The 14,526-nt window shown below is 35.4% G+C and overlaps 1 long non-coding RNA gene and 1 other non-coding gene across 2 annotated transcripts in view; both read left to right on the top strand.

Moving 5' to 3' along the window:
- The window catches only part of LOC123384385, a 205,137-nt gene extending 194,527 nt beyond the window's left edge, over nt 1-10,610 (top strand). The window contains exon 4 of the long non-coding RNA XR_006595411.1: nt 10,529-10,610. This is a non-coding gene — a long non-coding RNA (uncharacterized LOC123384385). The remainder of the gene's footprint in view (nt 1-10,528) is intronic.
- Nucleotides 1,868-1,952, top strand: TRNAQ-UUG. Its single transcript has one exon. It is a non-coding gene; the product is annotated as a tRNA-Gln (tRNA).
- Nucleotides 10,611-14,526: the final 3,916 nt, after the last annotated feature.

Genomic DNA, 14,526 nt, shown 5'->3' on the forward strand with positions numbered 1-14,526 from the left:
GGCTCATACTCATGAAACCATGAGATCATAACTTGAGCCGAAACTAAGAGTCAGACACTTAACTAACTGAACCACCCAGGCACCCCTGGAGACATTCTGTCATTTTAAACATCACCTGGCTCATCATCAGTTATCAAATTAAATAGTAAGACTCTAGTATCAATTAATAGCCATCTAAATGGCTAGTTTTCCTCAAACACTTTTTATAAGATTTTTAAAAACACAGTGTCTAATTGATCCCCAACTAAATCTTTTTATTCTTTCTAACATTGTAAACTATTTCTGACATCTTGCCAACAACTGGGTGGGTCACTGTTGTATTACATGTTACTAAAGACAATAGTTAAGACACAATTTTGGAACTTTTAAGAATTTAAAGAGGAGAAATGATCCCTTCTCTCTTGTGATGTATAAACAATAACAAAAGAAAACAAAAATGGTGAATGATTAAAGAACAATGAAGATAAGATACGAGACAATGGAATGCATATCAGTTCTTACTAATTATATATGTATCATCTACAGATTTTTGTGTTAATGAAAGTTTGCATTTATCTGGGATAAATAATTGTTAGCAGGATTGCTGGGCATTATGAAATTACAGGCATGCCTTTTTTATGGGCCTCGCTTTACTGTGCTTTGCAGATGCTGCATTTTTTAAAAATTGAAGGTTTGTGGCAACCCTGCATCGAGCAAGCCTATCAGCGCCATTTTTCCAACTGCATTGTCTCCCTTCATGTCTTTCTGTTATACTTTGGTAATTCTCACAATATTTCAAAGTCTTTCATTACTATTATATCTGTGATGGTGATCTCTGATCAGTGATCCTTGATGTTACTATTGCATTTGTTTTGGGACTCCATGAGTCCCTGTATGAGACAGCAGACTTAATCAAATATCGTGTGTGTTCTGTCTGTTCCACCAACCAGCCATTCCCACATCTTTTTCTTTCTCCTCAAGCCTCCCTATTCCCTGAGACACAGCGATATTGAAATTATGCCAGTTAATACCCTTACAATGGCCTTGAAATCCTCGAGTGAGAGTCACACGTCTCTCACTATAAACCAAAAGCTAGAAATGATTAAGTTTAATAAAGCGGCATCCCAAAATCTGAGAAAGGCCAACAGCTAGGCTTTTTGCAACAGTTAGCCAAAGTTGTAAATGCAAATAAACAGCTCTTAAAGGAAATTAAAAGTGCTACTGCACGGAACACACAAATGATGAGTGTGACACAGCCTTATTGCTGATATGGACCAAGTTTTAGTGATCTGGATGGAAGGTCAAAGCAGCCACAGCATTTTCTAAAGTCAAGCCTAATCCAGAGTATGTCTCTTTAATTCTGTGAAGCTGAGAGAGGTGAGGCAGCTGCAGAAGAGTTTGACTATTTGAAAGTTCATGAGATTTACAGAAAGAAGATGTCTGTCTCCATAACATACAAATGCAAGGTGAACCAGCAAGTGCTGATGTACAAACTACGGGAAGTGATCCAGAACATCTAATTAAGATCATCAATGAAGGTGGCTACACTAAACAACATGTTCAGTGTAAATAAAATGGCCTTTTACTGGAAGAAGATGCCACCTAGTGATTTAATAGCTAGAGAGGAGAAGTCAATGCCTGTCTTCAAAGCTTCAAAGGACAGCACCTCATGTAGCTGGTAACTTTAAGTTGAAGCCAGTGCTCATCCACCATTCCAGAATTCCTAGTGCCCTCAAGATATATGCTAAATCTACTATGCTTGTCCTCTGTAAATTGAACAACAAAGTACATCTGTTACAACATGGCTTACTGAATATTTTAACCCCACAGTTGAGAACTACTACTCAGGGAAAAAAAAATTTCTTTCAAAATATTACTGTTCTGGGGTGCCTGGGTGGCTCAGTCGGTTGAGCGTCTGACTTTGGCTCAGGTCATGATGTCACGGTTCGTGGGTTCAAGCCCCGCGTCAGGCTCTGTGCTCTCAGTTCAGAGCCTGGAGCCTGCTTCAGATTCTGTGTCTCCCTCTCTCTCTGCCCCTCCCCTGATCACTCTCTCTCTCTCAAAATAAATAAAGATTAAAAAAATTAAAAAATTATTACTGCCCGTTGACAATGCACCTCATCACCCAAGAGCTCTGAGGAAGATGTACGATGAGACAAATATTTCCCTGGTTGCTAACAAAACATCCATTCTGTAGCCCATGTGTAGCCCAAGGACTAATTTTGACTTTGATTTTTATTATTTAAGAAATACATTTTGTAAGATCGTAGAGAGTGTCTGGAAAGTGATTCCTGTAGTAGATTTGATCTGGGTGTAGCAAATGGAAAACCTTCTAGGAAGTGTTCACCATTCTAGATGTCTTTGAGAACATTCACTATTCCTGAAAAGAGATCAAAATATCAGTGTGAACAGTTTGGAAGAAATTCCAGCTCTCATGGATGACTTTAAGGGCTTCAAAACTTCAGTGGAGGAAGTAATGCAGATATGATGGAAAGAGCAAGAGAACTAGAATTAGAGGTAGAACCTGAAGATGAATTGCTACAATTTCATGATAAAACTTGAATGGATGGAGAGTTGCTTCTAATGGATGAGCTAAGAAAGTGATTTCTTGAGATGGAATCTACTCCTGGTAAAGATGCTGTGAAGATCATTGAAATAATAACAAAGGAGTTAGGATATTATATAAATTTAGTTAATAAAGCTGTAGTAGGGTTTGAGAGGATTGTCTCGAATTTTGAAGGTTCTCCTGTGAGTAAAATTCTACTAAACAGCATCACATGCTACAGAGACATTGTTTGTGAAAGGAAGAGTCAATCAATGTGCAAACTTTTATATTATTTTTTTTTATTTAAAAAAAAATTTTTTTTAACGTTTATTTATTTTTGAGACAGAGAGAGACAGAGCATTGAACGGGGGAGGGACAGAGAGAGAGGGAGACACAGAATTGGAAGCAGGCTCCAGGCTCTGAGCCATCAGCCCAGAGCCCAACGCAGGGCTCGAACTCCCGGACCGCGAGATCATGACCTGGCTGAAGTCGGACGCCTAACCGACTGAGCCACCCAGGCGCCCCAAATTTTATATTATTTTAACAAATTCCCACAGCCATCCCAGCTTTCATCAACCACCCCCCCGATCCGTTGCCAGTTCTCAACAACAAGGCAAGACCCTCTATCAGCCAAAAGATTGTAACTCACTGAGAGCTCAGATGATGGTTAGCTTTTTTTACCAGTAAAGTATTCTTTAATTAAGGTATATGCATTGCTTTTTAGACATAATACTCTTGCACGCTTAATAGAATGAAGTATAGTTAAACATAACTTTTTTTTATGCTCTGGGGAACCGAAAGAATTTATTTGACTCCCTCATTGCAATATTCGCTTTATTGCAGTGTCTGGAACAAAATTCCTGATGTCTCTGAGGTATGCCTGCATATATTTGACTTTATTTGAAATTATAAATGTTTTCTATAGTGCCATTTTCAATTCCCCACCTTCCTTCAAAAATTATAGCAGTTAGAAATGCATTTACTGTGTATCCATGTCAGAACTTGATATTTTCAGTTTTGTTTTTTAGTGTTTTTTTCATTTAATTCATATATGGTAGTTTTAATTTGCATTTACCTAATGGTTAGTAATATTGAGCATCTCTTGATGTGTTTATTTGCCATCTCTTCACACCCTTTTGGTAAAATATCTGCTCAGAGTATCTGTACATTCAATTTTTATTTGTATATTCATCCTGTATCCTGAAATATTATTAAACTTACCTCTTAGTGCTAGAAGCATTTCATGTCTTCTTTTTCTTTTACTACACCAGCAAGGACGTCAAGTATGATGTTCAACAGTAGTGGTAGGTAGTACAGGACTTCCTTGCCTTGTTTCTGATCTTAAGGGGAAAATTTTTAAATTGCTTTGTAAAATATTAGCTGTGGGGTTTCTTTTTGTGTGTGGATACTCTTTATCACGTGGAGGCAGTTCCCTTGTATAACTAGTTTGCTGAAAGTTTTTACCAGGAGTAAATGATAAATTTTACCAAACTCAGAGATGAGCTGCTGTTTCCCAAAGTAAGTATCAAGTCTCTGAGTCACTCTTGCCACCCATGTGCTATCTCGGGACAAATCACTCTGTGAGGGGTAATTTCTCGTATCCAACTAATGAGGTCCATCTCACAGTAGTTAGCCCTGCATGCATTGACTGGAGAGGGTGATTCTAGAAGGGATGCAAAGCAATACTTGAATGCATATGTATCTTCAGCTTAGATACCTTTTCTGAGTTTGAGAATCATATTTTCAAGAGGTTAAAAGGTATTTTTGGAATATTTAAAAGATAAATTAAATTTTAAAGCTAAGTCAGTAACAATGTATTATTTCACCCTTACTGAACTCCTTTGTTTGTATTCAACATCTCAGTCAAGGTCATCCCAGTCTACTCAGCCTGATGGGTTTAGAAACCGTGCCATCCCCTAGTATAATTTGTAACCAGGTTTTATCTGTCTCCGATTCAAGAACCATTAAACAGTGTACCATGAGTTTTATATCTAGATCTACCTTTGTCTCTTTGTTTTTCAACTTGCTATAATCTCTTTTTACATATATATACTTTATTTATTTTGAGAGAGACCGAGAGAGTGCAAGTAGGGAAGATGCAGAGAGAGGGGGAGAGAGAGAATCCTAAGCAGGCTCTGCACTGTCAGCACAGAGACCAACACAGGGTTCAAACCCACGAAACTGTGAGATCATGACCTGAGCAGAAATCAAGAATCGGACACTCAACCAACTGAGCCACCCAGGCATGCTGTCTACTTCATATAATCTTTACCTCCAAATTTCTTAACTTTACAATCCACCAAGTATTTCTCTCTAAGAACTGTTGGAATTCTATTATAGTATTTAAAATGATTAATCATTCCTCCTTGACTAACATGCAGTGTCCAAGATCTTCCATATTATGCTACTTTTGTTAAAATATTTCTTCAGTTACCCTTTTGAGCCTCCGCTCATCACGACTCTGGCTACCTTCCAGTTAAAAAGAACCCTTGCCTGTTTTTAGATGTGCTGCGTGCTCTGTTGTCTCAGTGCTTTTGAAAAATTGTTTCCTCCTTTTCTGATTCCTATATTCCTACTCAGTTTTCAAGATCTAGCCTGAATGCCCTCTTCTCAGCTAGGAGTGTAATGACTTTCTCAGAGAAAATCTATTCATCTTCTATTGTGTGAGGAGGATTTTTTTTACCCACATTTACTGAAGTATTTCACGTGTTATGTCATATATATATATATACATATATATGTATATATATATATATATGCCATATATATATCATATATATATGTATATACATATATTATGAAAGGAGACCTGAATTTTGTTGTATATATACACATATATGACATTTGTGTTCTTGGCTTCTAGAAACTGCTCCATACGTGGCAATTTATTAGTTACCTAAACCTATTAATACTGGTATGATATATCAAATACAACTTGGTTCCATTACCTTATCTTATATAGGGCTTAAGCCTTGTTATATATGTTACTATTTCCTTCCTCTGATAACGTCATCTCATTCTATCTAATGCATAGTCATTTTATTTTTCATTAGAGCTCTGAACTCTATAATTACAACTTAATAAAAGGGACTAATTAATAGGCATTTACTAATGATTTTCCTTAAAATAATTCCATTATCTCATAACTGTGACATGTAAGTTATATTCGTCTTTTATTAACACTGACATGGAAATAGCACATCTTTAGAGCATTATTTACAATTGGTTATGAATAAATCAGCTGTTTTTTCCATTTTTTCCATTATTACATGTCCCTTCTAACATAGCATAGATGGAACTATGTAATTTTTAACATATATGATATTCACAAAAAATCAGGAAAGAATATTTTACATCAAAGGTTATAGCTTTCCCACAAAGCTAAATTAAATAGCATTTACTCCTAAATAGTATTTACTCCTAAACATTTACTAAATGTCATGAACTATGATAGACATGGATACTTGTCTTCATGACAATAGGAAAGATGTACAATAAAGAAATAATTATGATAAGGAGAGAGAATGATAATTACAACCTTGAATAATGTTTATTTTATTTCAGGTGCTATTAACTTATTTAACACAATAACCTGTGAATGATCTGTTTTGAGCTAGAGTAGGAATTCATTATTAAAGGAACATGACAGAAACAATATTTTATTTATCCTTTTATTCTCAGTGCCTGGAAAAAGTTCTTGACTAACAGCTAGGCCTCAATAAATAAATATTTTTGAAGTTTAAATTGAATTGTACTATATAAACAGTTTACTCAAGCTTTTGTATTGATAACTAAATGACTTGTTTCCTATTAGAAATAAGTATGAATCATGGATAAAATGATAAAAATCAGTATAATGGACTTTTATGATTAATTGCTAACATAAATGTTTTTTCAACATATTTTTAAACTACAAATATAGACTTGAGAAAAAAATTCTATGACATTTTATATACCAAGAAGAGATCTGTAGCTTTTAAAGTCATTATCTAAAGTTATGTAACTGTAAGTTTAGTTAACATATAGTTAAATGGCAAACATAAAGATTTTAAGTGTAAATATCTGTCTTTAAGATTGCTCTAATATTGCCTATATCTGTGAGTGCTCTGTGAATGAATGTTTAGGCATAAAAGTGTTAACCTCCTCTGCTTTAAATTTGGAGACTACTTTCTGGATTCAATTATGAGTTTAGATAATTGTGTTTAGATGCTTTAACACCTAATTGATTATCTTACATTTGTTTGATCATGGTTGAAATGTAATTTTAATGCTTGGTTGCTGATTCTTTTTTGGAATGTATTAAATGGATTTGCTGCTTAGGAGTGAATTACTTTTTTACACAGGTTGTCAGGAATCTTCCAAGTAGGGAAGCACATGTTTTGATTATTATTATTATTATTATTATTATTTTAACAAGAGGGAAGATAGAATATAGAAACCCAGGAGGTAATTAGAAAGCAAGACTTACACTGAATTTAGAACATGAACCCTTATTTACTCTTGTAATTTTTGCAAAGATATTTTGGCTACTGCAACAATACAACTAATACTTGAATTTATTTTACAGCATGAAGTTTTCTTAGTAAGATAAGTTTGTCTACAACTTTATCTTGCCAAATTGTTTCCAAAGCATGCATTTGGTGTCAATGACAATGTGAATGGCTGCGGGAGGCAGTCCTTGAAAAATTTTGGTTGAACAAAATCAAATGGTGTTTTCGATGTATTATTAGTCTAGCTCTCTTAGTATAAATATTGCCTTCAAAAAGGAATTAAAAGATACAGGACTTCTCAGACTCTCTTTTTGAAGATTATCTTGAGAACATGTTTTGAGAAACAGTAAGCTAATTAATTCTATTCGGGAGTATATTTGGGGACAGAAAGTCATAATACCCATATTTACAGCAGCTTCACTAAGCATTGCTTTCAAAGGGACATTTGAAATTCACTTGAAATAAAATGTTTGTTCTCCAATAAAGTCTCAGCTTCTTTTCCATTTTGTTTTGTTCTACTTCCTCCAGCCACTGCTCTGACGGTAGTTATACAACATGTGTGCTCTGCTTCACCAATAATGTGAATTTTCTTTCTATAATTTAATTGATTTTTCCTTTCCTTAACTTCCATGTAGGATAAAGGAAAGGGTTTTTGGTTTGGCTCTTAGCTTACTTAAGTTTTGAGTGAAGAAAATAATAATTAGAATAAAAACAATGATTTAAATGACAGAATGTATCTTCCTCAGGCAAAAATATGAGTAGGTGTCAGGGCCAGCCTTTGTGATGTTAGTGGTGTTGGGTAATCCCTCTTATTCCTCCTTCTTTCTTATTCTTTGTCTGTGAATGATCTTGAATCATGGTCCATGATGGGTGCTTTTAGGATCACATCCATATTTCAACCACATGAAGGAAGATAGCAGAGAAGGAAAAGGATAGACATTACACAGAATCTTCTACTTACATCTGAGTAATAAATCCCTTTGGCTACAGAGTCTTATATAGTGAAATAGAGGCTTGGAAGTATGTATTCTTGGTGACCAGGTACCCAGTTAAAATCCAAATGTATCATATTCTTTTCCTTTCTTTTTTCTTTTCTTTTCTTTTCTTTTCTTTTCTTTTCTTTTCTTTTCTTTTCTTTTCTTTTCTTTTCTTTTCTCTTTTCTTTTCTTCTTTTCCTCTTTCTTTCTTTCTTTCTTTCTTTCTTTCTTTCTTTCTTTCTTTCTTTCTTTCTTTCTTTCTTTCTTTCGTGAGAGGGAGAGAATGTGAGCCAGGGAGAGAGGGAGAGAGAGGGAGAGGGAGAGAGAAAGAATCTTAAGCGGACTCCATGCTCAACATTTCAACATGGAGCCTGACTTGAGCCAAAATCAAGTCAGAGGCTTAACCAACTGAGCCACCCAGGCTTCCCCCAATTTGTCATATTTTTAATGTCTAGTGAGAAAACTATTATTAAGTATGTGGTTATACCAAAAAGGGAAAAAGAAAATGCTGAAATTCTATCTGAAGAGAAGCCAATTCATAAGAATCGCTCCACTTGTCAAAGTCAGCAGTAATGTCTGCATTCCCATGTTAATGGGTCGGTTCAGTTTTTATCTGTCTTACTTGGCATCTGTCTCTCAGTTTCCTTTCCTTTCTTTTTATTCCTCCACAACCTCTTAATTTGGGAATATTTCAGGGTTTAGGGTTTACTCCTTGGACCTCCTCTCTTTTACTTACATTCAGTTCCTTAGTGATTTCTTCTGCTCTCATGCCTGTAAATACCACCAATATACAAAAGAAATTAAAAAAAAAAATCTCTCCCCTGATCTCCTGAGTCACATATTGAACTGCTTACTCTACATCCACATTTGAAGGTCTGATAGATAGCTCTACCTTCACATGCCTGTACCTGAACTCCCAACACTGCCCCTTGCCAAATTGATTCATCTAATATTTTTCCATGTCAGTTAATCACAACTCTGTTCTTACATTGTACAGGAAAAAATATTGGTGCACTTTTCAACTAATCTCTTTATCTCTTGCTACATGTCCAGTCTGTCACTAACTATTATTGGATCTGCCTTAAAATACGTACAGAATTGGAGTGCCTGGGTGGCTCAGTCGGATAAGCGTCCGACTCCAGCTCAGGTCATAATCTTGCGGTTTGTGAGTTCGAGCCCCACATCAGGCTCTGTGCTAACAGCTCGGAGCCGGGAGCCTGCTTCAGATTCTGTGTCTCCTCCTCCCTCTGCCCCTCCCATCCTCATGCTCTGTCTCTCTGTCAATAATAAATAAACATTAAAAAAAATTTTTTTAAATATGTACAGACTCTAACCCCTTCTTATCACCACCCCTACAGCCCTTTCAGGTTAGGTCAATATTATGTCTTCTCTGCATTGTAGCAATGACTTTTTCCATCATCTCCTCCTTCCACACTCATCCCCATATGTTATATTCAACACAGTAGCCAGAGTGATACTGAGGAAATGTAAGCCAGATCTAGTTACTTCTTCACTATAAATTCTGCAGTGGCTCCCCATTTCATTCAGAATAAAAGTGCGAAGTCCTTACAGTGGCCTACAAGGCTTTCCTATCCTTGTCATTAATTCTCCCATCCTCTCTTTTACCGCCTCTATCCTAACTGCCTTAGCACCTCTAGCCAGAGAGATTTTGCACTGCCTGGTTCTTTGGCCTAAATGCTCATCATCCAGATTTCCACACCTCTGTTTACCTCCTCCAAATGTCATGTTCTCAATTAGGCTTACTCTTACCACTCCGTTAAAATAGCAAAATTGCCACATTTCTCTCACTCTGCCTTATTCTACTGTACTTAAAAAAATGTACCCCATTTTCATGTTCTTAACAGACTGTCTAAATTTACTTCTTTTAATTATTCTCTATTGTTTCATTATTGTTTATTGTCTTCTCCAATAAAATGCAAACCCTGTAAAGACAGGAGGTTTGTTTGGTACGTGCATATTTACTTAATACTTAAATGACTACGCAAAGAATAGAACCTAAGTGGGTTCAGGTGAAGTACTCCAAATAATAATCTGTAAATAGATGTTTAAGGAATTTCAGTGAAAATCAGATTCAAATCTTGGTGATTTGAGGAGCAAATCATAGATTCAGGCCCATTAGATTTTTTTAAGTTATAAAAATAAACTCAAATGAATTGTATTTTCTCACCTAAATCTTAGAATGTTAACATAATAATGATGGCCAGTGTGGAGGTAAGAAATAGAGACTAAAAATTCTTCAATGTGTCTTGTTTTCTACCGGGAGGGACAATGAGCTGATCCATTGGTGAATATGTACGTGCTCAACAAGTTAATATAGTCTACCAAAATTGCCCTTGATATCATGCAGCAAAATTCTCATTCCCTGATCCTATTTTTACAAGACAGTGTTGTCATGACAAGTTTACTTTCGTCACAGATTTAAATAAAGAGATTGTCAAAAGCACTCCACTTGGCAATTATGATTCCAATTTCAAATTCTTAAAACGTCTTTCTTAAATTGTATTTTTTTTTTTCAGGTGAACTAGATCTTTCATTACCTCTGAAGATGCTGAGAATTTGAACCACAAGACTGGCAAAGCTAGTGCACAGGTCTAAGGTAAGAACCAAAGATGCGCCTGGCCACATAAGGGCTTATACCTGTACGTCAAGACTATGGGTAATGTGATAGTATGAATGACTTCAATGCAGGAGGGTAGCCATGATCGTATTTTCCATTTTGAAAGATATCTACCATTGCCGTGTGGAAAATAGGCAATGGGGTAAGAACAGTGGAGGGAGACAGTTGACAAGATCATTACATTAGCCTAAGAAAGAAAGGTATGAATGTGGGCCTGAATTACGGTTGAGGCATTGGTGATGGAGACATGTAGATGATGTAAATAAAAATGCAGGTGAGAGGATTGACACAACTTAAGGAAAACTGTATAATGCAACAGAGTCAGATATCCTGACTTTTCCTTTTTCTAAATTCCATCTTCTTGGGCAAATTAATTATGCAAGAAGCTTCAGTGTCTTCACAATACTAATGGTAATTACCTCATAGCGTTGTTGCGATAATGAAATGAGATTGTGAATATAAAGCTATTAACACAATGCCTGACACATAGAATTCAATAAGTAATTAATATCATTACTATTTATTGCTGATATTAACATTACTTAATGATTATATACGTAGTGTGAAAATTAGGGAGGGATCCTAATGACTCTTAAGATTATAAAGTGAACGAAACCGAATGGGTGGCAATAACTGAAGGAGATGCAGGTTTAGAAGGCTGAGTTGAAATCTAAGATACGAAGTTTCAGTTGAAAACTCCCATTTCTTTCTGAAAATACATTTTCATGGTGCGTTATGTGAGAGAGTTTTTATGCTGACCTTTCAGAGATGCTTAACAGAACCTTTCTACTAGTTAGCAACCAGTTACCTCTGTGGCTCCCCTTTAGTTTTCTCATCCTGATAGATCTCTCACTCTCTTGATTCTGAGACTAGTGCGATGACTAGTAAGATGACTGTAAACAGAAAACAATTGTTGCTTTGGAAAAACTTGGGAGCTTTGGCTAAATATGATTTTAATTTCTGTTGTGATTACAAATTCTTCACCTTACATTAAAAAAACAAATACTGAAACCAAAAAAAAAAAAGACCAGGTTCTTTTCTCCTTTGTATACCGGCCTATACAATCCTATACTGTAATCCTGGGTGACTGTGCGGTTCAGTAGGTTAGAGGGTCCAGCTCTTGATTTCAGCTTACGTAAAGATCTCCTGGTTGATGAGATGGAACACCCTGTGGGGCTCTGCACGGTCAGCGCATGGAGCCTGCTTGGGATTCTCTCTCTCCCTCTCTTTCTGCTCCTCCCTCATTTATGCTCTCTCTCTCAAAAAACAAATAAACATTAAAAAAAAAAAAAGCCAATCCTATCTAATCCTCCCTTCACCTAGGGAGGCAGGTATGATATGGAGGGGATTGATTTCTCCTCCAGTCTCTCTCTTTGAATTCTGCGGGGGTGTAGCACTCGCACCAGTTTTCTCTGGTTGAGTCTAAGTTGGAAGGGGGGCCCAAAATCAAGAAAGCTTCCGGTTACAAATCAAGCCCTGGACATTTTAGACCGATTGTTATAGAAGTTACTGCTTAGCCTACTAGATTGTTACAAGGAAATCAATCCGGCTTCCTGCAAGTCTGACTTCCAGCAGGCTGGCTTCCTGCGCTGGTTATTTTAGATAACGGGCTTGGTCCCCGGGCCAGTTTGCTGCAGTTGTGAGTCAGAATTCTATTTTTATAGATGTTTTGGCCAACGCCTGTTTGTATATTCAGTCTCTCAGCATGTTCACGACCCAAGATAACATCAAGTATTTACTATGAATTTATGTCTTCACAAAATCTGTATAAATTTTATACTCTTCTAATCTACATGTTATTGGTGAGATGCCTGAATTTTGGCAGTTCAGATATTTGTCTTTGGTCATACGGTTAAGAAGCGGTAATGCCCAGATTAAAATTTAGGAATATACGACTCAGGAACTTTAAGAATTTTTAACTCAAAAATTATATACTGCCTGACAGGAAATGGATTTTGCATACATTTTAAGGCTTGATAGGAGAAATTCTCACAAAAATTATGTAATAGGGGAAAATAATTTTTGTGCAGGGAAAATAAAGGGCTAAGAATCATTAATAATGGAAAACTCAAACTAAAATGATACTTACGTAAATAGCTTATGCATACACAGCTATGTATATATATTTACATAGAGATAGAGAATATGATCGACATGAGAGCAAATCAGTTTTCATACATGTATGTACAAAATAGAAGATCAAAATTAAGTTTAAAGAAGCCTGGTGTTTATTATAATCCTTCGGTGTAATTTTAAACAAACAAAAAGATCTTGATTATCACATTCAAAAAAATGTAAGAAATTTTGGTCTTCTGCATATTATCTCCACTCTCTTTGCATAATATTTTAACATAAAATCTTTCTGCGAGGACTATATATCTCAGTCACACTGTCATAAATATTCATGATGACCACATTCCACTTACTGGTTTCATGTAAACAGATCTTATTTAACCTTTCAGCAAGCCTGCTTTCATGCAGGAGTTAAGTACCCACAAGACCAAGCATATTAATAACGAGCTAGGTCAGAAACCAACCAAACTGGGGCATATAATGTCATGTAAGTAAAACTGAAAACTCAAAGATAAATCATCCATTTTAAAAAACTGAGTATAAGTTAAGTCCTGAATAAAATAATAGATTATTTTTGTTCTTATTTTCCAACAAAATTAATTTTCACCGTTTAAAATGAGTAGGCTTTCAGCAAATTAATGTACAATTAATTGAGCTAATCAATGATCTTATATTTGCATACAATATATACTTTTAAAACCACCAATTAAATTGAAAAGACCATTAGAAAATCTGTGTGTATCCCTTAGCTTTACAAAACAGGAAAAAAAGGCATTGGGATATCTCCACAAACACACAGCTACTCAAAGATCAGAGTTAGGGCCACAGATCTCTTAACTTCCAGTTCTGTTATTTGGCTTTCCTATCACACTGTCATTACCCTACCATAAATGCTTCCATCCTTTGTCCAGATCATATTTATAGATTCCAATATAATTTTAAGAGGTGTTGTCCAGTGGAGCATAGAACATGATTTATTCATGGCCATGACAGGGCAATTCCTCCATAATCACTTGTATTCAATGGCCCTGGAAATTAATAGAGTCAATATTATTTGTGGACAATCTACTATAGAAAACCTTGTGAATTATATTAATGGCTTTAGTATAACAATAAACATCTTTATGTCTCTCAATAATTAGCATTTGGGAGGACCAAACACTGCTCAGATCCAGATGGGAAAAATCAATATTAGTTTACATATGTTTACTGTGCTTGTAAATAGTGTTATGGATGGCAGGCATCAGCAAGTCAGGATAATTAACGAATGCTTTATTCACACTTTCCTTAAAATCCAAGTGTGATACCACTAACCACTTACTATTTTTATATGTTTTTGCAACTTACTATTTTCTCTTCTTTTTGCATCACTTTGTATTATTTAGAGATAATATGCTGTGCAACTAAAGCAATGAGAAAACTGATGGATGAAGACCTTACCCAAATATCTGTTTTCCCTATCATTAAAGATAGTGCAATCTGCTCAGGTTAATATGTGAACCAGTTACCTTTATAAAATAAATGTCTCTAACATAAATATGATTGTACCACAGAAGTGTATTTGGCAATAATTTCTTTATAAATCATTTTGAAGGATTATAAATATGTTGCTGTTATAAATACTTTTAAAGTATGTCTTGATGTAAAGAACCATATTGAAAATATCTTAAAATTATTCATATGTTTCTATATTAATGAATATTAATAATCATAAAAGTGGAGAGAGCCACCTTGAGGTAATTAAAACCTCAAGTAAGTATTTAAATGCATATATATAACACGGCTTATATGTAATCACTTCAGTTTAACAATGTAAAATGGATT

The sequence above is a fragment of the Felis catus genome, chromosome A1 (assembly GCF_018350175.1).
Source record: "Felis catus isolate Fca126 chromosome A1, F.catus_Fca126_mat1.0, whole genome shotgun sequence".
NCBI classification, from domain to species: domain Eukaryota; kingdom Metazoa; phylum Chordata; class Mammalia; order Carnivora; family Felidae; genus Felis; species Felis catus.